The sequence below is a fragment of the Cavia porcellus genome, unplaced genomic scaffold (genome assembly GCF_034190915.1).
Source record: "Cavia porcellus strain 051 isolate PalLab524CR breed Dunkin Hartley unplaced genomic scaffold, mCavPor4.1 scaffold_8, whole genome shotgun sequence".
NCBI classification, from domain to species: Eukaryota; Metazoa; Chordata; class Mammalia; order Rodentia; family Caviidae; genus Cavia; species Cavia porcellus.
The window spans coordinates 47966832-47989819 of NW_026947491.1; the positions used below are offsets into that span (position 1 = coordinate 47966832).

The following is a 22988-nucleotide window of genomic DNA, read 5'->3' on the forward strand; positions in this document are numbered from 1 at the left end:
GAAATAAAGAAGCAACTCCAGGAAGCTTTAAAGGAATTCAAACTAGAAATAATCTCCCAGGTAAAAGAACAAATGATAAAAGAAATGAAAGCAATGCTGAACACATCTAAAGAACACAGTTAAAAAATTAGAGGAACAAAAGGATAGAATCCCTGGATGAACCATATAAGAAACAAAGAGAATAAATGAAGCAAATTCAAAGAGATATATAGAATATCAAATGCTCCATTGAAAGTTATCAAAACTGCCTCAATGAAAGTGAAGATAAAATTTTGGACCTCGAAGACAAGATGGCAGCTAGTGAAGAGGAAAGAAAATATCTTTAAAAACTAACAAGGAATCAGAAATAACAATTCCACATCTGCAAGATGATGCAAAGACAAACAACATAAGATTAATAGGGATAAATGAAAAAGAAAAGGACAACACAAAGGATATCAAGAGGATATTTAGAGAAGTAATAGTTGAAAATTTCCCAAGCATGAAAATAGAAACTGACATCAGGATCAGTAAAGCATATAGAACTCCAAATACCAATAACCAAAATAAAACTAAAAACACACATACAATAATCGCAATCCCAGAAATCCAACATAAGAATAGAATATTAAAGCTGTCAAAGAGAAAAGACAGATCATCTTATAAAGGCAAAATATCAGAATCCAGCAGACTTCTCAGCCCAAAAAATAAAGTCAAGAAGAGCATGGAGTGAAGTATTTCAGATCCTAAAGGAAAATGATTTCCAATCTAGACTGATGTACCCTGAAAAATTGTCCTTCAAAATGGATGGAGAAATAAGATACTTCCATGACAAAGAACAGCTAAAGAACTTCATGATCACCAAGGCAACTCTGTGAAGAATACTTCAGTGATTTTTTCCTAAGTGTATCTAAATTATTTTTCAAGACAGTTTAGATACACTTAAGAGCACTGTTTTTCAAGACAGTTTAGACATAACTTAGGAAAAAAATCACTAAGAAAAGCAGACATACAGAATAGAAAGATAATGATGGAACAGCAGAAAGACAACATGTCAACAATAAACCAATCTATAACAGTTATAAGCATTAATGTAAATGGTCTCAGTGCACCAATTAAAAGAAACAGACTGACAGAATGGATCAAGAAACAACATCCAACCATATGCTGTCTACAAGAAACCCATCTAACACGAAAGAATACTCACAGACTAAAAGTCAAAGGATGGAAAACAATACTTCATGCAACAGGAATACAAAAAAAGGCAGGGGTAGCTATTCTCTTTGCAGAAAACGTGATCTTCAAACCAAGAATGATATGAAGAGATAAGTTGGTCATTACATACTGTTTAGGGGAAAATTTCAAGAGGAAGAGATAAAAATCTTAAATATATATGCACCAAATTCCAGAGGACCCAGTTATATAAAGCAAGTATTAATAGAAATGAAAGACCAAATTAAGACAGATAAACCAGACAGAAAATCAGCAAAGAAATATCAGAACTGAATCATACCTGTAAACAAATGGACTTAATAGAGATATACAGAGTGTTCCATCCAACAACATCAGAATACACATTCTTCTCAGCAATACATGGGGCATTATCAAAAATAGACCATATACTAGCCCACAAGCATATTTAAATAAATGCAAAAGAGTTCAAATTATCTTATGCATGTACCAGAACAGAGTGCCATGAAACCAGAAATTAATGATAAAAGAAACTGCAAAAATCCCATGGAAACACATGGAAATTGAATAACACATTCTTGAATAATCAATGGGTCACAGGGGAAATTAAAGAAGAAATTAAACAATAGTCAAAAGCAAACAAAAATACAAATAAAACTTACCAGAATCTGTGGGATGCAATGGAAGCTGTCCTCAGAGGAAAATTTATTGCACTGAGTTCACAAACCAGGAAAACAGAATGAATACAAATAAATAACCTAATGCTACACCTCAAACATCTAGAAAAAGAAGAGAAAGTCAAGCCTAAAGCCAAATGTGGAGGAAATTATAAAAAACAGAGCCAAAATTAATGCAATAGAGACTAAGAAAGCAATCCAAAGAATCAATGAATCAAAGAGTTGGTTCTTTGAAAGAACAAATAAAATTGATAATCTCCTAGCCACCCTTCTTTTAAATAAGGGAAGAAAAACTCAAATTCATGCAATAAGGAATGAAAAAGGCAAAATCACTATAGACCCTGTAGAAATACAGAAGATCATCAACACCTATTTTGAAAACCTCTACTCTAATAGATTTGATAACAGAAAAAATAGGTTTCTAGGAACATACGAAGTACCAAAGTTAGGTCAAAAGATGTAAAATTGCTGAAAAATACAATTTTTATTAATGAAATTGAATGCATAATTAAATCCTTACCTACAAAGAGGAGCCCAGGCCCAGATGGATTCACTGCAAAATTCTACAAGAAACACAAAGAAGACTTAATGCTGACCCTCCTCAAATTCTTCAATGAATTTGAAAGTGAAGCAATACTTCCTTAGTCATTCCTGGAAGCAACTATTACTCTAGTACCAAAACCTGAGAAAGACCCAACTGAAAAACAGAACTACAAGTAAATCTCCCTAATCAACACAAATGCAAAAATCCTCAATAAAATATTGGCAAACAGGATTCAGCAGATTATCAATATTATATGCCATGAGAAAGTGGGATTCATCCAAGGCATTCAGGGATGGTTCAACATATGTAAATCAATAAATATAATGCACCATATCAATAAATCCAAAAGTAAGAGTCACATGATCATTTATATAGATGCAGAAAAAGCTCTTGATAAGTTCCAACATTCATTCATGATAAGAACCTTACAGAAAATTGGAATAGATGGTCTTTACTTCAATATGATAAAGGCCATTTATGACAAAGCAACAGCCAAGACCATACTAAATGGCCAAAAAATGAAGGCCTTTACTTTAAAATCAGGCACAAGACAAGGATGTCCCTTATCACTGTTCCTATTATTATACTACTGGAAATACTAGCAGAGCAATTAGACAAGAAAGAGAAATAAAAGGGATTAAGATAGGAAAAGAGGAAATTAAATTATCATTATTTGCAGATGACATGATACTCTACATAGAAGACCCTCAAAACTCTATTGAAAGACTCCTAGATATAATAAATAAATTTAGCAATGTAGCTGAATACAAAATTTGTACTCAAAAATCAATAGCATTCCTGCACACTAAATCACAGAGATGGAAATAGGGAAGCACTAGCAATCAAAAATATGAAATATTTAGGAATTATTCTCACAAATGAAGTGGAAGATCTATATAGGGAAAATTATAATACACAGAAAAGAAACTGAAGAGGATCTCAGAAAATGTAAGACATCCCTTGCTCATGGATAGGAAGATAAATATTGTGAAAATGGTCATTGTCCCAAAACTGTTATACAGATTCAGTGAAATTCCAATAAAAATACCATCAACATACCTCATAGATCTTGAGAAATCACTCCTGAAATTCATCTGGAACTAGAAGAGATCTAGAATAGCAAAGACAGTTCTAAGCCACAAGGGCAAGGCAGGAGGCATCACAATCCCTGATTTAATGTTATACTACAAAGCAAGTTGATAGCAAAATCAACATGGTACTGGAATAAAAACAGAGCTGAAGATCAGTGGACTACATTGGAATATACACCCACAACTACCAATTTACTCAACCACCTTGTCTTTGATAAAGGGGCCAAATGTGTTCACTGGAAGAACAACAGTCTCCTTAATAAATGGTGTTGGAAAAACTGGCTCTCCTTATGCCAAAAACTAAAACTAGACTCATGCCTATCACCATGTTCTAAATTAAAATCTAAAGGGATCAAAAATCTGAATATTAAAACAGAAACACTAAATCTATTGGAAGGTATATTGGGTAAACCCTTGAAGCCTTAGGGGTACATAAAGAATTCACGAATGGGAATCAAACTGCACGGAACTACTTCCCGGAATCAATAACTGGGATCACATCTTATTAAAAAGTTTCTGCATGTCAAAAAAAAAAAAAAAACTCCAGCATAGTGAAAATAAAATGCACAAAGTGGGAAAAATCTTAGTGAACTCTCCCTCAGACAAAGGACTTCTGACTAAAACATACAAAGAATTTTAAAAATCAGACCTACAAAATGCAAAGATCCAATCCAAAAATAGGCATCTGAGATGAATACACACTTCTCAGATGAAGAAATACAAATGGCAAATAAATACATGAAAAAGTGTTCATCATCATTACTCATTAGGGAAATGCAAATTAAAACCACACTGAGATTCCATCTCACTCCAAAAAGAATGGCCAGGATCAAGAAAACTACCAACAACAAATGCTGGAGAGGCTGTGGGGAGAAAGGAACTCTTCCTGCACTGTCGATGGGAGTGTAGATTGGTGCAACCATTTTGGAGATCATCCTGGAGATTTCTCAAAAAGCTGGAATTCGAAGTCCCATTTGTTACAGCTATTACACTTCTAGGCATATTCCCAGAAGAACTGAAAACATCATATCACAGTGATATATGTACACTCATGTTTATCGCAGCACAAATTGTAATAGCCAGATCCTGGAAACAACCTAAGTGTCCATCAACTGAGGAATGGATAAAAAGTTGTGGTATTGTTATACAATGGAGTACTACTTAGCTATAAAGAAGGATCACATTGAGATATTTATCAATAAATGGGCGCAGCTTGAGACCATACTCATAAGTGAAATAAATCAAACTCACATGTATAAATACTGAATAGTTTCCCTAGTATAAGAAATGATAAGAATACATAAAAGTATGTGGTAATCATAATTCCCCATTATATTGCTTTGAAGCCTTATAATATTTTCATTTATTAGTTGGGATGTTTTTATTCTGGGCTGTTTGATTTTATTATCTGTGATGGTATGAAAAGCTATTTTGAAGAAAACAAGATATTATAATAGCTAGTACTGATTTAATATCATCTTTTTTTGAAGTCCTACCATGCTTTGGTTCTTCTGTCTCCATCGGTTTTATCATGTTGCATCTTATTGGATTTTATTGTGTGATATTATAAACAAAACTTTTATGGACAAGGAGATAATATAGTAACCATTGTTCATTTTCTGTTAGTTGGTTTTGAATACCCTGTAATACTTTCATTCTCTTGAATGGTTTTATACTATTTTGTTATGTTTGATACTATAGTGTATGAAGGTATACTAAAATATTTCAAAGAAAGAGACACGATGGTAGCTACTGTTTATCAGTTTGTCTGTGGTGAAACACTGTTGCTTAAATTGTTCTGTTCTGACCTGTTTTGTTGTGTCCTCTTTTATCTTACTCTTTTTTTTTAATTAAAAAAGAAAAGAAAATTTATTTCTGTTGACATAATTCACATCTTTAAATTACTATTACTATATACTATTTTGATGCATGCCTGTAATGTGTAAAAATCAAATCATTATATATATCTTCCCAAGTCATCAGCATGAAATTTCTTTGTGTTAAGAATATTTTAAATCTTTGTTCTAGTGACTTTGTACATAAAATAGTTTATTATTAACTGTAGTATCTTCTTATACTGGTCAACAGTAAAACTTATTCCTTCTTGTTAGATACAGATATAGATATAGTTATAAATATAAATACTTTGTTTTCATGGTTCTGAAATTGAGGACCAGGGCTTTTTCTATTTGGGATTTATCCTAGACCTTTAAGTTGTTTTTAAATGTTTAGAGAGAGCATCACTAAGTCTACATTGTTGAAACTTTTTTTCTTTTTTTCATTTTTATCGGTACCAAGGATCGAATTCACGACTGCCTGCTTGCAAGGCAAGTGCTTATGCCGCTGAGCTAAATCCCCAGCCCCGTTGAGACTTTTTTGAGGCCTATCTTAAAGTGTATCTTTGAGAATGTTCACTAATGAGAAAATATATGTTCCACAGTTATTGGATGAATTTATTCTGTAAATGCTTTTTAGATCTGTGGATCTATAGTGTTTTTTAATACCCGTGTTTATTTATTTTTCAGTTTGGATCACTGTTGAAATGAGGTGTTGAAGTCCCAGCCATGCCTGATTTGGAACCTATCTTTTCTTTTATACATACTAATATACGCTTTAAATGTTAGAGTACTTGGTACATTTTTAAAATTGCTATATCAGCTTGCTGAATTATCTCCTTTATCACTGTATAATGCTATGTGTTGTGTCTTTTTTACTTTGGAATTAAATTTTATTTCATATGGTAGCAGTGTAGCTACTTCTGAATATGTTTGATTTTTGGTTTGCATGGAAAATAGTTTTTCATTTCTTTACTTTTAGGCCATGTGTATGTTTACTGATAAAATGAATTCCTTTATAAGCACCATTTGTTTGGGTCTTTTTTAAAAAGTTATTTCAGACACTATTTATCATTGGGACATTTATCCTGTTTCCATTGTCATTGATGTGAAAGAAATTATTCTTGTCATTTTGTCAATTGTGGTCCTATAGCTTTAAATACACTTTGTCCATTATTCTACACTATGTGCTTATGTTTATGATTTTTAGATTATTTGATAATAAAATTTGACTATGTTTTTCATCTTTATAGTTGCTTTACCAACACATTTTATGTTTTTGTCTGCTTCCATCATGGTCATTATTTCTTTTGCATCTGGATGTTGGATTCTATAAATTTTTCCCTCTTTTTTTAAACATGTCTTGTTAGGCTTGTCTAGTTGTGATAAATTCCCTCAACTTTGGCTTGAACAAGAAGGCCTTATTTCTCCCTCCTTTCAGGTAATTATCTTTGTTGAGTCTGGTATTCTTGACTACCAGTTCTTTTCTTTTTTTTTCCCTAGCCCTTGAGCATGTCATACCATTTTCTCCTGCCCTCTGAGGTTTCTAATGAGAAATCGTATATTAGTCTAATGGGAGTTCCCTTAAACTATGAAAACATTTTTCTTTTGCTGCTTTTTGAATTTCTGTCTGTCTTTAACTTTTTAACTCTAATACACTTTAGTGAGGACCATTTTTGAGCTGACCGTTCTTGAGAAACTTTGAAGGATCCTATATCTTAATGTCCACATCTCTCCTAGATTTGAGAAATTTTCAGGGAAATTTCCTTTTTAGAAAAATTAAAATGCAACTTATTTTTTCCAAAAGTTGTTATGACTCTAACCTACTATAATTAACACAGGAGTATATTATAAAAAGCACTATTAAGCAGACAGAGGAATTAAAAATCTAGCAGATTTCTGAATTGCTACTACAGGGAGTTCTTGACTTATGTAACAATTTTTAAAACTTATTTTTTAAAAAATTAAGTTTATTGGTGCATTTTAGATTTCTTTAATAATCACATTTATCATAGGGAATTTGTATCATTGCATGATATATTTTTATTCCTCTATTTTACCCAATCCCTCCTTTTTACTTCCTTCACTTCAACCCATCTTCTCCTCTCTTTTTACAAAGCTGTGCCTCTGTTTTATCCTTTATTTGCTTTTTAGTTTGTTCCTTTTCCGTTCCATCCTTTTCTTCTTCCACCACCCTAGTTTCCAATTTCTTTTGAACAATCTCTTCTCATTTAACAATATCTGTTGTATGTTTTGTATCTTACTTATACTTTCAGTTTTCACAGCAAGGAGACAATATGATGTTTACATGTATGAGTCTGATTTATTTCCCTTAAAAGTACGATTTCAATTTGCTCCCAGTTACCTAGAAATGCCTTAAATTTGTCTTTTTTATGGCTGAGTAGTACTCCATAATTTACAGTATACATCTTCTTTATCCATTCTTCTGTTGATGTGCATTTGTGTTGCTTCCAACATTTAGCTATTATACAATCTGTTCTGTTATAAACATGGGAGCACATATATTGCTGTGGAATGATGTTTTCAACTCTTCTGAGAAGATACACAGAAGAAATAGCTGGGTCAAATTCGACCTCTTATTCTAGAGTACTTAGACAAGACAAAAAAAAAAGGGAATAAGGATTGTAAAGCAAGATGCTGTCATTATTTGCACATGGTATGATACCCTACATAGAAAACACCAAAACTCCACACAAGTTGATAGATTTAATAATCAAAATCAGTTGTGTGCCTGGATACAAAGTCAACATTCAAAAATCAATAACATTCCTGTATGAAAACAGCAAATTCACTGAGAGGAATTAAGGAGACCACACCGTACACTATAGTATCCAAACAAATGAAATACTCAGGAATCAATCCAACAAAGAAGTAAAATATCTATCTATTGAAAATTATACTAATCTGAAAAAGAATATAGCATATAATCAAAAGATAGTCCTTGCTCTTGTGTAGGAAAAACTAACATAGTAAAATTGGTCCTACTCCCAAAATTGTTGTGCAGATTTAAGGCCAAAAAAAAAAAAAAATACCATTAACATACCTCACAGAACTAGAGAAAACATTCTTAAAATTCATTTGGAAACTGAAGACATGTAGAATAACATAAATAATTCTTGGCAACAAAGGAAAGACAGGGAGTATCATAATCCTTGAACTGAATTTATACTATAAAAATAAAGTGATACAAAGACTATGGTACTGGCAATAACAAAAGAAATGGAGAGAAGAGAAAGCAAGCAAGCAAAACAAAACAAAACAAAACAAAGACCAGAGGATGAAAGGAACAGTTTAGAAGAGGAAGAAACAACTCCAGTCGCACTTAGCCACTTTATCTTAGACAAAGGAACCAAACACATTCACTGGAAGAAAAATGTGCTCTTTAATAAATGGAGCTAGAAAACTAGTTTTCCACATGTCAAAGGATAAATCTAGACCCATCTGTATCATCATGCACTAAACTAAAATTGAAATGGATCAAAGGCTTAAATATTAAACCAGAAACACTAAATCTGCTGGAGGAAAAATAGGCAGAACACGTGAAGACATAGGTGTAGGCAAAGTCTTTATGAAAAAACCCTCATTGCACAGGAAATAATACCAAGAATCAATCACTGGAATCTCAGCCTATTAGCAATACTTTGCACAACAAAAGAAATCACCAACAGGGTGAAAAGGAAGTCCACAGAGTGTTAAAAAATCTTAGCAAGCTGTCCTACAGTCAAAGGACTTATATCTAGAATACATAAAGAACAGAAAAGAAATCAGATCTTCTCAAATTTAAAGACTCAATCCAAAACTGGACATATGCCATGAATACATGCTTCATGTGAGAAACATGAAGAATACAAATCACAAATAAACATGAAAAAAATATTCAACATGATTGTTTACTAGAGAGATGCAAATTAAAACAATTCTGATAGTTCCTCTTGCTCCAGAAACAATGGCCATTATGAAGAAATCAAGCAATAACAAATGCTGAAGGGGATATAAGGACATAGGAGTCTTTCTCCACTGATAGTAAGGGTGTAGACTGGTACAACAGAAACCAGTATGGAGATTCCACAAAAAACTAGAGTTATTTCCTTAAAGGGCGTTTCCAAACTTTTTCTTTTCTTTCTGTTAATCTGTGTGTTGATTGTGTCCATTTGAGTAAGAAATGCCCATCTAAATTGGCTAAGCATAGTTCTTGGCTTGGAAGATCTGCCCCAGGGAGAATTATTGTCAGAACGCTATAAAGAACGCTGTAAAGGGAATGAAGAAGGAAGGAGGCTCTCCTGTCATTATTTTCACCTCGCAAGTCCTCTTCGGGCCTTTAGCATGGACTCTCCAACCTCAGGCATCAATCCTTCAGCCTTCCTGGGAAAGAATCTTCAAACTTATGCCACAGACCCTGCACCCTCCTGATACCAACTTGTACAGGACACTACACGGAGCTGCAGGCCTTTGACTGGATCCTTCTGACCCCAGTACACACACTGAACTTTTGGACTCTTCCACACCTGACTCTGTGGGTAGTCATCCAACCTGCCTAGGAGCCACTTGACTGTGGACCAAGACCTCTGTGAACTGTGAGCTAAAGAAACCTTTCCTACTTTAATTTGGGTGTCAGATATTTTAATTCAGCAATGAGAAAAGTAACTAAGATGCTTATAATGTTAACATTTCTTTGTTTAATGATGGCTCACAAATTTCATAAGCTTTCTTCATTGTTCTAAATTTCTTTTTGGTCTGTGGTATTTTAAAAAGTCAGTTTTAAAGCTCCAAGATCTTTCACTTGAGTTAGTCTGTTGAATCTTTCAATTAATTTGTATTAAATGGTTTTCATTAACTTCTCAAGCTCCAAAATATTAATTTGACTTTTTTTATATCTATCTTTTGAATTTATTATTCATTTAAATCTTATTTTCTTTTCATGGTTTGACCAAATTATTTATCTTTATTTTCTTATATATTTACTTTATTTTTAAAACATGATTTTGAATTCCTTTGAGGCCCTCAGTAGCTTTCGCTTTTCTGATTTCTGTCATGTAGGAATTATTTTGCTCACTTGGAAGTGTCATGCTTTCTTACTTCTTCATGTTTCTGCGTAACTGCATTGATACCTGCGTATCTGGTGGAACTGCTTCCTCAAATTTTAGGAACTCTTTTGTAGAGATTATTTTTCTTATTGTTGGGTGTTAGTGTGTTTTAGTTGGGTTGTGTGCTTTGACTGTTCCTGGGTGGATGTGGAGACATAGTCTGTGCATAAATTCTGCTTTTATACTTAACATCAGTGGTGTCTGTGAGCACATCACTCAAGTGTTTGTGGAAGCAGTAGCACAGCTTCTCTAGAGGGCAGGGCTGTAGAATGTGTTGATTCAAGGCCCAGCTAGATTAGTATACACCAATGAGTGGCAGAATTGCCCCACTAGGTTTGGGAACTGATTATTAGGCAAGTCTTGAGTTCTTAGCAAATGTGCTGACTGGAAAGCAGGAGGAGGAGTAGCATTTTTTTTTTTTTTTTACTTTAAACAATTTATTTAACTGAAATGGACTTCTATTAATTCAACCAAAGTGACTTCCATTTTATTTTGATACTTTTTCCCCCATGGTGATTTAAAGGATTTTCAAGCCAATTTAAATATTTCATAAATATTTGTCCATTAAGGTGCTTACTTACACAAAACTACTGCAATATATTTGAGCTAGAAAAACACTGAGAGTAAAAAGCCTGAGACAATTAACTAGGTAGAATGAAAATCTGCTCCAAATATTTGTTTCTGAGGTAAGGCACCACATCTGTTCAATTAAGAAAACCTCCTTAAACCAACAGGATGATTTTTTTTTTTTATTTTTAAGTAGAGTCTAGAACACTTAGCCACCAATTAGGTATCTAATGGCAGAGCTTCATCCACAGCTTATGTCATGAATTTATAGAGAATAAGTTCCAAAAGCTCAGGCTTCTTCCCATTGGTCCTCATAAAGTACGCTTCTCTGAGCAGGGCAGGCTGGCACTTTAGTTGAACCTAAGTGCACTCTCTTTGGCTTGCTTCTTTTTCTGATCATTTTCCTTGACACATTTCAAAAAGCTATTGTGAAATTTTGAGTGTTAATATGCTTAATATGCACATTAACTTGCTTGTTTACAACAATGCCAACTCTAAGCTGGGTAACTTTGTAGACTTATTTTGTCATAGCAAAATGTGTGTGGATTTCCTTTTTGCAGAGTATCCATTCTCTTGATGTCTACATTACAACTCTTTTTGTGTATTTGCTTGTATGTAGCTAAAGGAACAACCCATGTTTTCTAAGAGACCTAGAGAACATATATCGTTCTCCTGTTTCCTTTGTGTTCGTCATTTTGGCAAATTAATGGAAGATGACAGAAAGGCCAGGATAGTATTCTAAGATTGGAGCAATTGGACATGCTATATCTTAGGGTTTGGTGGATGTCAGTTTCTCCAGTCACAGAGGTGGTCTTACTGCTAGGTTAGGCCAGTAATTCCTTGGTATGAAGCTCTATGTAGGTGCAGTTGCTTTGCTCACTATTGTACACAGGATCTTCCTGGGGTCACAGAGTTGCAGTCTTCTGTGTGAGAGGGTAACAAGGATATATTGACTACTGGTCTCAAGCGCAGGATGCATTTTAGCAGTATCTTTATTTTTAAGATGATGCCGTATGGCTTGAATCCTAGGGAGTGGAGGAGACAAATAAGTTCACATTCTCTGCAATAATGAAGCAGCATGAACCCTAGGTAAGTCCTTTATTTGACTGCCAGTGTCCATGCAGGTAAATGAGTGGCTGGGAATTTCTTGCCTGAAAGCCAATTCTCCCTGGGAGCCAAGATTACAGTTTCCAGGTGTTTTATTCACCACTATATGTAGCCCTGTTACAATTCTTTGCCACACAAGACTCCTGTCACCTCTGCTGAAATCCAGTGTTTTCCATCTGATGATGTTCTTGAATTGTAGCTATTTATTGTTCTGATTGTTCTTTATGGAAGATGTGAGTGTTAGGTACTTCTAGCCTACTGTCTTAATGGTACCATTTTTATGACTTATTTTCAGTATCTTCACATGCTACTAGATTTAAAAATCAATTGACTGAATATGTGTTTACTTTTAAATTTTCTACCCATATTAAAACTTCCTCTGGAATGTGACACCAGTGTTTATAATATCTGAAACAAATTTAGATTTATTTCTACTTTGCACAATAAGTCATTCAAAGAATGGCATTATAGTAAGAAAAAGTTTTGCATGTTAGCATGGTTGCCAGAAGAAAAAGCCTATTCTTTGGGCCAAGTTAGACTTTAATTATATTGTGTTTTTGTATTAGTGAATTAATCATAATGTTACATAATTTTACCCATTATAATTACAAATATTTTTGTTTAAAATATTCCTTGTTTCTTGTTATTAATGCAAATATCCATTTTTCTTTCTTTCAAGTTTCATTTTAAATTAAGGTAAAGTCCAAAATAACTGTGCAAATCCTACTTATTATCTGTGATGCTTATTGACTAATGTGCTGTTATAAATCAAGATATAAAAAGTTTCAAAGTTTCAGTATTCTCACTCTTCTTTTCTAAGGGGCATGCTCTGCAGAAATAGCCATCAGTTTTACTTCTATTACAGTGGTTAATTTTGCCTTTCTTTAATTTAACATCAGTAGAATTTTATTATATACATGCCTTCAGACAAACTGAAATATTTAATTGACCATAATATCTTAAGATTTACCTACAATGTAGTGTTCTAAATGTTTCCTACTTTGTTCCTTTAAATCCTGCATAATTTTTAACTGCCTAAACATTTGCTGTCATCCATTCTAATGATGAAAGTATTTTCATTGTTTTAATTTTAGTTTGACTGCTAAACAGTGTTTATGCAATTCTTGTACATGAGATTTTTGAATGTTTGCTCTTTTGGGAGAGGGTTGGAGTAAAGGAGAGTAACATAAATTTGGAGTCATGGGATAAGAATGTATATGATATGTATAGACCTTTCCAGAAGTTTGCAAAAACAGTTGAACTAAGCCGTCGTTTGATCAGCAGTTTAGCAGAGATGGAGCTATTTCATTTTTTTCTGAAATATAGATTGTTCACTAAAAATGAGTAGTTGTTATTCTGTTGAGTATTTTTTATTATTATTATAGTTTAGAGTCACTGTTCTTGATGTGTTGAACTTTTGACTATGCTTGTCAGCCACCGAGGTGTCTGTTTTGGGAAATGCTTATCCAAGTGCTTTGTGCCTTTTTAAAATTTGGTGCCCTTTATTTTTTCTTATCCAATTCTTACTGAATTGCACAGGTTTTTTCTTTCTATTCACAGCCTATATATGTTGCTGATGTTTAATTATCAACATTTTTTATGGTACTATTGAGTGTATGTTAATTTTAAGGAATACATATGATACTGGATTATTTTACAATTGATACAGTTTTCCTTATGAAATGTTTTTCTATAACTTGAAGATCATTAAGTTATATATATATATATATATATATATATATATATATATACAAATTAAATGAATCAAAGTTCACTTTAGATAAAAATATCTATGTGTTGTGGCATTCATTATTGACCTTTTACATAGAAAACTGCACTTTCATGGTTTTAAGGAAAATTATAGAAAAACAGTGTGTTGGACTGAGCTTCTGCAGTAAGTCTGAGCAGACCAACGTAAAATAAATTTTGACTAAACACCATATGGTGAAACTGGAGATTTAAAGAAGCAAGAAAGAATTTCCTAGGAACAGAATATTCACAGCAACCAGTCAGAAGGGATACTGTATAGTCAGCTCAGTTAGCTTGATAAGCAAGTCCCTTCTACTATAACTTTATAAAAAGATAGCTAAAGCAACCTTTTGTTCATCAATCCATGTTTTATATTTCTCTGTTTTCCTGCTCTTGCTAAGTGCACCATACCACACTCAACTGTTCCTGCAGGCCCAGTGGAGCTCCTTTTCTTTTAGATGGCACGCTGCCTCCTCCATGCAGCATTATAAAAGCCAATTTTCAGATTACATGCTTTGAAAGTGTTTTTTAATAATTGAAATCAAGTGATTATGAAAGCATAAATGTAACTATCTGTAGTTTGATTAACCTATTTGTCTATTTCTATACCATGCTATATGTATTTGTTCCAATTTTAAATCAGAGTTCTGACTGTATTTATAATGATTTAATGATTTCTCTTTAATATTCTCTAGTTTTTTCAGTTCATCTGATTTTTTTTCTTTTTTTTTTTTTTTTGTTTGTTTTGTTTTTTGGGTTTTTTTTTGTTGTTGTTGTTGTTTTGTTTTGTTTTGTTTTTTGTATCGGAGATCAAACTCACAACCTTTCAATTGCCAGACAGGCAATTAGCTCACTAAGCTAAATCCCCAGCCTAATCATCTGAATTTCAATACAATTTTTGAATAAGTTTTTCATGCTGTGGTATATTGTCTAGGAATTTATTGAATTAGCAGTTCAATTTGGTAACATTAGTATAATTATATCAAATCTTTCAATTTTATATATGAGAAATGTCTCTGTTGGCTTGATCTTCTCTCATCAATGTTTCAGAGTTTTGAGTGTAGATTTTAGAAAATACTTTGTTTGGATTATTTTGTGCGACTGCATTTTTATAGTAAGTTATATTATTTTATATCTCAATTCATACCAACCCTTCTCCTACAGTGTGTTTTGCATAGATTTAAGGTGAAGTATCAGAATACCTAGAAGAATCTCTTCATTCTGATAGGTCAGAATTCCTTAGGTTCTAATCTCATGGAAGCATTTTATTTTTGTTGGTGAACAAAGTGATTCTCAAATTAAAGATTTAAGACAGCTAAAACTTCTGTGCAGATATTTTATAATCTGCATAGAATTTTTAAATGTCTTTATATCATTTTATATTAACCAGTAGTAATCTCTTATTATTGTTTAGAGATTTTTATTGTTTTTATTCTTGTGTTACTTTGCAAAAGTAAATTATATTTGTTCATTTATTTTTTATTTTAATTATTTTATTTTTATTTTAAAAAGCAAAAGAGAAAAAAAGGATAGAAATGATACAGAATTTCCAAAAAGGAATAGAAATTAGGGAATTAACATTAGTTGATATATTGCACATTGTTATCTTAGAACTAGTTGTTCAGGATACAAAATCTAGATACAAAACCTATCAATCAAACAATGACAGAACAATCTGTTCTTTTTGATGAACTAAGAGAGAGTAATAATATAGCTGTCTATCATACATATACATACATACATTTATATATGTTTACCAATATACATATAAACTTTCCTTTCTTCCTTTTTTCCTTTCCCCTATCCCAGTAGTTCTGTCCTTTTGAGCATTTTCTTTGCATTTCATTATTACCATATCTATTGTACATTTTAGATCTTATTACTCTTTCAGTTTGTTTATTATTATTGTTATTTTTTGCATTAGGGAGACAATATGGCACATAAAAACGTGAGTCTGATTTATTTTATTTTTGAGTATAGTCTCAAGTTGCTCCATTTTCCTATAAAAGCCTCAAGATCATCCATAACTGAGTAATATCCTATTACATAAAAATACCACCCATTCTGCAATTGATGTGCATCTTGGATGTTTCCAAGATATATCTGTTACAAATTGTGCTGCTATAAACATGGATGCACATATATTGCTGTGGCATGACATTTTCAGTTTTTCTGGGAAAATACTCAGAAGCAGAAAGCTGTATTAAATGGACTTCCAGTCATAGTTTTTTGAGGAATTTCTACACTGTTTTCCACAGTGGTTGTACCAGTCTACACTTCCACCTGCAGTGGAGAAGTGTTCCTTTTTTCCCCACAGTCCCGCTGATATTTGTCATCAGTTGATGGCAGTCATTCTTTCTGGAGTGAGATGGAATATCAGTGTTGTTTTAATTAGCATTTCTTGAATGACTGACTAGTGATGGTGAACATTTCTTCATGTATGTATTTGCCATTTGTATATTTTCATCTGAGAAATGCACATTCATCTCAGATGCCCATTTTTGCATCGGATCTTTGAATTTGGGGGGCTTGATATTTTTCAATTATTTATATGTACTGGAGATAAGTCTTTTGTCTGAGGGACTACTGCCTAAAATTCTTTCCCGTTCCTTGGGTTTTCTTTTCACTTTGTTGGTGACTTCTTTTGAAGTGCAAATCTTTGCTAAGTTGAGATCTCTGTGTTGATTCTTTAAAGTACTTCCTGTGTGGTTTGCATTTTGTTTGTGAGCTCTTTGCCTACCCTTATGTCTTCAAGATTTCTACATTCTTTGTCTTCCAGCAGATTTAATGTCTCTATTTCAATACTTAGATATTTGATCCATTTTGAATTTAGTTTAGTGCATGGTGACAGTCATGGGTCTAGTTTCAGTCTTTAGCATGTGAAAGGCAATTTTACAGCACCATTTATTAAAGAGGCTATCATTCTTACATGTTTATCCTTTGTCAAAGGTGGCTGAGTGTGTTTGCAGTTGTGTCTGCATTTTTCAATCTGTTCCATTGATCCTCAGGTCTATTTCTTTGCCAGTACCATGCTGATTTCAACACTGTAGCTTTGTAGTATAATTTCGAATCACAGATTTTGATGCTTCCGGCCTTGCTTTTGTTGCCCACAATTGCCTTTGCTATCCTATGTCTCTTCTGTTTCCAAATGAATTTTAGGGATGTTTTCCCTAGATCTGTAAGATATGTTAATGATATTTTAATTGGGATTGCTTTAAATCTGTATGACAGTTTTGGGAGTATGGCCATTTTCCTAATATTGGTTCTTCCTAACCAAGAGCAAGGGATATATTTTCATTTTCTAGTATCTTCTTCAATTGCCTTTTTTAGAGTACTACAGTTTTCAATGTATAGGTCTTTTACACCCTTAGTTAGCTTGATTCCCAAGTATTTCACTATTTTGGATGCTATTATGGTAGGTGTCCTTTCCATTATTTATCTCTCAGTGAATTTGCTGTTTGTGTACAGGAATGCTATTGATTTTTGAGTATTGACTTTGTATCCAGCTACACTGCTGAACTTGTTTATTAACTTTAGCAGTCTTTTGATGGAGTTTTTGGGATCTTCTATGTAGAGTATCGTGTCATATGCAAACAGTGATAACTTAACTTTGTGCTTTACAATCATTCTTTCTTTTTTTTTCTGTCTTGTCTAACTGCTCTGGCTAATGATTCCAGAACTATATTGAATAGGAGTGGTGTTGTGGACATCCTTGTCTTGTTCCTGATTTTAGAGCAAAAGGTTTAAGTTTTTGTTCATTTAGTGTAATGTTGGCTGTTGGTTTGTATCATATGACCTTTATCTGATTGATATAGATATCATCTATTCCAAGTTTCTGTAAAATGTTTATCATGAACACGTGTCGAACTTTATCATAAGCTATTTCTGCAAGTATTGAGATGATCACATGATTTTTGTCTTTGTTGATGTGATGTATTTCATTTATTGATTTGCATATGTTAAACAATTCCTGTACTCTTAGGTTAAATCCCACTTTGGTCATGATGTATACTCTTTTCAATGGTTTACTGCAGTCAATTAGCCAGCATTTTATTGAGAATTTTTTCATCAGTGTTCATTAGTGATATTGGCTTACAGTTCTTTTTGATTGAGTCTTTCTCTGGTTTTGGTAGTAGAGTAATATTTGCCTCAGGGAATATGTTAGGTAGAATTGCTTCCCTTTCAGTTTTATTGAAGGACTATTGGCATTAAATATTCTCTAAGTTTCTTATAGAATTCAGCTGAAAATCCAAGAGGCCCTGGGGTTTTCTTTGCTGGTAAGTTTTTAATCACATTTTCAATTTTAATAGCTGATATTAAGTTATTCAAAATTGTTATATCTTCTTGATTCGGTTTTGGTAATTCATATGTTTCTAGAAATCCATCCATATCCTCTGTTTTCCACCACATGAGAATACAGATTTTCTTCTTTATTTTATTTTTTATTTTAAGGGGGGTCAAACAAAACATATCAAACCAGAACAAAACAAGTCCGAAGAAAACAATTCACAGGATTATGACACAGGATTTCAAAGCAAGACAACAGGAGATCAACAGTGGCTACTGCATTGTCTCTTGTTTTCCTTGAAATAGTTTTCTATATCTTCACACACAATGAATTCAAACCAAGCAGTATAAAACTGATCAAAAGCAGAAGAATAAAAGCACTATTCCCCTTCAAAACCAGACAATAAGAAAATCAACAATGGTTACCATAAGGTCCCTTGTTCTCTTCAAAGTAGCTGTCCATATCTTCATTGAAATTAAATAATACAAAACAGACTAAAACCAGTGAGTAAAGATTTTCAAAGTAGATATTCATGATCTCTTGAATTTCTGTGGGATCTATAGTAATTTTCCTCTTTTCATCCCTTACTGAATTTGAATTATTTCTTTGTTTTTTTTTTTTTGATACATTTGACTAGAGGTTTATCAATTTTGTTTATTCTCTCAAAGAACCAGCTCTTTGATTCATCTTTGTGTGGTTTTCTTAGTCTCATTTGTGTTAAGTTTTGCTCTAATCTTTATAATTTCCTCTTTTCTATGAGCTTTGAGTTTGACTTGCCCTTGTTTTTCTAGAAACTTGAGGTGTAATATTAAGTTATTGATTTGTGCTCCTTTTTTACTGATGTGACAATTAATTGTTATATATTTCTTTCTTAAGACCACTTTCATTGCATATCACAGGTTTCAGTTATGTTGTATCTGTATTTTCATTGAATTGTAAGTATTATTTAATTTCACCTGTAATTCATTGGTTGTTCAAGAGGTTTTTATTTAATTTCCATGTGTTTATGTAGGTTTCGCAGTTTCTTTTGCCGTTAATTTCCAATTTCAGTGCACTATGGTCAGATAATATGCATGGGATAATTTCAATCCATTTGTATTTACTTAAGCATGTTCTATGAGATAATATATGGGCTAATATAGGGAATGTCCCATTTGCAACTAAGAATAATGTGTATTCTGATGTGATTGGGTGGAACACTCTGTAAAAGTCTACTAAGTCTATTAGTTCACAGTTTTGATTCAGTTCTGTTATTTCTTTGCTGACCTTTTGTTGATCTATCTCTGTGACAATGTAGTACTAAGGTCCCCGACTACAATTGTGTTATTTTGTGTCTGGTTTTTCATGTCTATTACTATTTGTCTTATATAGTTGGGTTCTCTTGTATTTGGTGCATGTATATTTATGATTTTAGCTCTTCCTCCAACTCTACTTTGTCATGTTATTTTCCTGTTGCTGGTTTCTTGCTTTTCCCCCTTGTTTAATCACTTGCCCTGTCTGGTGGTTTCTTTCTGTTGTTGTTCTGGAAAGTGTAGTCATTTTTACCTCTATCTAATATGTCTTTCAGTACTCTTTCTAGGGTTGCTTTGCTAGGCATGAATGTCTTCAGCTGTTCTTTGTCATGGAAGTATTTTATTTCTCCTTAATTGTCAAAAAAAAACTTTTACAGGGTACATCAAAATGCTCGAAGCTTACACTAAGCTCCAAGCTTGTCTTGATTTGAGGGTTTGTGCTGAGAAGTCTGCTGTGATTCTAATAGGCTTTCCTTGATAACTGAGTTGTGCCTTTTCTCTAACATCTTCATCAATGCCTGTTAGTCTTATAATGTATCTCTTTGCATTGTTGTGAAGCTGTTTAATTGTCATTTCATGTTGCCTTGTTATTTCTGAAAGTTCTTTCCTTTCATGATCACTAGCTGTGATCCTGTCCTCAACGTCTGAAATTCTATCCTCAGCTGCATTCAAATGGCTTTGACAGCTATCAGTAGATTTTTTTTTTTTATTTCCTGGGTATCTCTTTGAATTTGTTTCATGCCTTCTACTTCTTTTCAATATTGTTCTTTCAAGGTTTCCATCATTTTCCCATGCCCCTGTACTTTTTTATCCAAATCTTCTTTAGCTATGTGCTAAGCAACTCCTTCTTCAGGTTGACATGTATTTATGTGAGAGATTGTTTCTAATCTGATTTCCTCTATGACCTCAGGGATTTGTTTATTTCACTTTTCAGAAATTTCAGGTGTATATTTTCTAATGTTCTCTATTTATATATCTCCTGTAGTTGGCCCCAATAGACTTGATGTTTGAGATTTTATTTTAGTTATTCATTTTCTCATATTAACCTCTTGAGTTAATATTTTAGTGTTTTCAATCCCATTAGTCTCAACTGTCTGAGGTGTGTGTCTTAGTGTCCTATTGATATTTGTCCAATTTCTGGGTCCTACAATGAAAGGGAGGGACCAGTCACTTGAATCCGTCCTACAAAGCCTGTTGGGTGAGCTCTATATTCTTTCTAGGCTGCCTAGACTAGGAATAGTGATGTAAGTCAACCATTAGTTCCTATTTTTACTATGGCTTTAGACTGTTCCAGGCAGCCAGATCTACTGGGCTATCGTATGCACCTCACCTGGGACCCTACTGCGTCACTGTGTCTCATCAGCCTTTTTGATTTTCTCTGGGTTGGGGGAGGCCTTGTTGGCACCCTCCTTAAATCACCTGGTATCCTCTTTACGGAAGAAGAACTAACACACAGTCTTGCCTGACTCACCAAGGTCCTATAGCTGGTTGGGGGAGGGGGCAGTTTCACTGCTACTCCTGTTTACCAATTAAGGGCCTCTGTTTGAGGGGAAATGCACCACACTGTTGAAAGTCTGCTGAGGTCCTCTGTGTGAGTGAGCAGTTGCTGAGGCTCCCACCAGCCCACCAAGTTTCTGCAAGTGGTAGAAGGGGTTGCTAATTGTTTGTGAGCTATGGGGGTCTTTTGGGTGGGACATGACTGATGATCCCACATGTCTCTGAAGTTGTGGTGCAAGGAGGATGGTAGACTAGTAATCCTACTGGCCCCCTAGATCAGTGGGATGCAGAAGAGATGTGACTGAAAATCCCACTTGCCTCCTAGGTCGGTGGAGCCAGTGGGACAGGGGCAAGGCCTATGATCCCACCGGCTCCCAGATTGATACGTATAGTGATGAGGGGGTGGCTGATGATCCGAGCTGCTCCAAAGTCTGTGGAATAAGGAAGGAGTTAGGCAGACATTCTTGATAGTCCCTTGGTCCATGGAGTGAGGAAGAGACTGAGTCTAATAATCTCTACAGCCCCTATGTTAATAAAGTGAACAGAGATTTAAGGCCAACAAATCCAGTGTTCCTTAGTCCATGGAGTAAGGTGCGACCTCAATTATTATTATTATTATTATTGTTGTTGTTGTTGTTGTTGTTGTTTAAAGTTTTGTTAAAAGTTTGATTATACGTAAAGTCAGTTCTTGTTTTTTGATAAGTATATGAGTATATAAATACAAATTTTCTTTGCTAGGAAACAAAAGATTTAAATCTTGAAAATCTAGCTTATGGAGGGCAGGTATTTTTTACTAAAAACTTGATTCCTTCACACTAGCAAACCCTGTACTTTTTTAAGATCAATGGAATTCTTTTGATTGAGTCCTTAAGGCCTGCTTTACTTGCTTGTTCCTCCGTTTGTAAATGAAAGGGGTCAGCATAAGAGCAATGGAAGTAATGAGGACTGTCACACCCTGGTTAATAGCCACTGAGTCTTTTACTGAAGGCTTAACATAGATGAAGATACAGCTGCATAGGTGATGGAAATCACAGTCATGTGGAAAGAGCAGGTAGAAAGTGTCTTTTTTCTTTGCTGGTCAGGAAATCATAAAATGGTCCTGATGATATATATATGTAGCATTAAACTATGCACACAAGGGTCATGATAAAGATTAGCACAGCCCTGCCGATAACCATCTGCTCAATGAGTTATGTTTCCGAGCATGAGATCTTTAGGAGGGGGGTTGCATCACAGATAAAATGGTCAATAACATTAGAGTCACAATATTTCAGATTTATGCCCAGGCTAAGTGGAGGGAATATGATTGCCATGCCAGCAACCCATTAACAAAGGACGAGTCTTCTGCAGACTCTACTGTTGATGATGGTCACATAATGCAAGATTAGCAGATGGCCACACACCAGTCATAGGACATGGGGTGAGAAGTTAGAATTCTGTTACACCTGAAAGATCAGTTAAAAATATTTGAATAATACAGTTTTCAAATGTGATTGCCAAGTCGCCCATTGATATGTTGTACAAGTATCTGGGAAAACAAGCAGATTAAATAAGATTTTTAAGAAGGATAAATCTTGTAGGAAAAGTACGTGGCAATTTTAAGGTGTGAATCTGTGAAGGTAAGTGAGATAATTGTGAGGTTCGCAGTCATACTCAACATGTAGGAGAGAAACAGGAAGAGAAAATCATGAGCTTCAATTGTGGGTCATCAGTCAGTCCCAGCAGGATAAATATTGCAGCTGTGTGGTTTCTCATAATTCTGTTCACTCAGCGTCTAGCATTCAGAAATGTTTCTGTAAAATGGCAAGTGGCGGTGAAAAAAGAATAAAAACAAGTTTATATGCATTTAAATGTTTTGTTTACAAAAATTATTGATATACAAGCGGCTTAGAGTCTACAAACGTGTTATTTTGGTCATTTTAAGGTAAATATTTAAAAACTCAAATTGCCTTTTCTATATCACATTTCAAAGTATTTGGCTCCTTATTTCACACTTTGTTTTATTCCAAACCTATTGTGCTTGTATTTCACATTTAATTTTCCCAATCAGTAGTTTCTGCTGCTAT

The 22988-nt window shown here is 33.8% G+C and overlaps 1 pseudogene; it reads right to left on the bottom strand.

Annotated features, from left to right (window-relative positions):
- Positions 1-21737: 21737 nt before the first annotated feature.
- Positions 21738-22677, bottom strand: LOC111758610 (olfactory receptor 6C2-like; annotated as a pseudogene).
- Positions 22678-22988: the final 311 nt, after the last annotated feature.